Below are 1,640 nucleotides of genomic sequence, written 5' to 3'. Positions count from 1 at the left end.
TTTCCCTGAGCACTACTGATGTCATGCACCTAATTTTTGTGGAAAGAAAATACTTGATTAAGAACAGAATCGAAGCATACAGAGCTAAGGCTAAATTAAGCAGCATGGACTGACTCGCTTAGCAAGGAGCTGTAGTGTTTTAAGACAATTTCCGAAAGTTAAGATTTATTAAAGTGAGTGTTTCTGATCCATTTCAGTGCAAAGTCAGCTAAGTTGGTCAAATCCACTTTATTCTACATTGATGCTACAAGCAGTTGATTTTTGTGCTGACCTGGTTGCAAAGTAGTAATGTTTGGTGAATGTGTCTCAACTTTTTGCTCTAAGGAGATATACAAGGATTTGTCAGTGTCTTGAATTGTAAAACCGAAGTTCATTCTCATGTTTACCAGTTTGACAATTCCTGCTTTTCAAAGGCTAACCATATGCTATAAAACTTCTAAAATAAGTGAACTACAGGAAAGTAGTAAATTACTCTTACTAGCAAAAAATAAAGCCTGTGGGATAAGTGTTAGTTTGCAATTGTAAGACACACACAGTTTTACCTTGTCCTTTCCTACCTGGTGAGTAAACACTTAGGAGAAAATGTTCATAATTAGAAAGGAAAAGGGCAGTGACAGCCATAGACTGGTTTTCAAATGCAAAGGATTTAGATGCCTGATGTAGAAAAGGTAAGTGTAAAAGACCAGAACAATGCTGCGGAAGTGAAAGTGAGATGAATTGATATGATAAAAGGTTCAGGCCAAAAAAAAAAAAAGCTACTTTTGTGAAGCTAAATATAGGCTTAAGCACAGAATACGGATGCAACTCACGGAAGTTAAAGATGCAGAAGGTGGAGCATCTGTTACTGCATTGCTTGAGGATCAGTCCCATTATTTGGGGTTCAGGGAGTGGTTGATAGTGGACTGATTGTGTGAGTAGCAAGAGAATGGTTGTGTGACCTCATTTCCTTAAGAAATTAGGCTTAAAAAATACAATGTTGGAGAAACGGTCTTTATGCTGAGGGATTTGAGAATTGTTCTCCCACAGTCTCAAAACTTCAGGGAAGAAATACAAGAATTAAATGGAAAAACAGTGTTCTGTGTTGAAAGCTCCACAATACGCAGAGTTCCCTGCTTAGAAGACTGGAGTATGTTCTGCTTCTCAAGAGTAAAAGAAAATCTATGAAAGCCCAAAGTTCCTTGCTGCTTTGCTTCTTACCAAGTTTCACTGAAATCAAACTAAAAACATGATATCATTATTGGCACAGGCTTTTTGTAGCATTTCCTTTCAAATCTCTCCAGGTTGTTCCCTGTGTTACTTTTCTCTGAACTCTTTTTTAAATAATTGAATACAAGTCATTTGGAAATTCAGGCTGTCTTTTTAGATTTATTTGTTTTGTAAGTATGAAATGGTTCTTTGAGTTTAAATGAAGTCCTCAAAGTCTTTATCTGACTTCCATCTGCCTGTTTTTTTCCTAGAACAACTCGGGTTACAAGTTTTAAGACCACCATTGTACCTCAATGAAGTGTTTGTGTCTCACATCGGCTTATTCTCTGAACCTTTGCAGTCCTCTCTTGGCATTCGTCAGAGTGGATTAAGAATTACATGCAGAAATATTTTTTTGAATTTAAAAGTCAAAATTGTCTTTCTCTTCCCCCCCC

At 36.8% G+C, this 1,640-nt stretch overlaps 1 protein-coding gene across 1 annotated transcript in view; it reads left to right on the top strand.

Annotated features, from left to right (window-relative positions):
- Positions 1–1,640, top strand: part of KDM5B (lysine (K)-specific demethylase 5B) — a 49,593-nt gene that overhangs the window by 14,076 nt on the left and 33,877 nt on the right. The window lies entirely within an intron of this gene.

This window comes from Cariama cristata, unplaced genomic scaffold (genome assembly GCF_000690535.1).
Source record: "Cariama cristata isolate BGI_N322 unplaced genomic scaffold, ASM69053v1 scaffold12015, whole genome shotgun sequence".
Classification (NCBI taxonomy): domain Eukaryota; kingdom Metazoa; phylum Chordata; class Aves; order Cariamiformes; family Cariamidae; genus Cariama; species Cariama cristata.
This window is presented reverse-complemented; position numbering and strand designations above follow the sequence as displayed.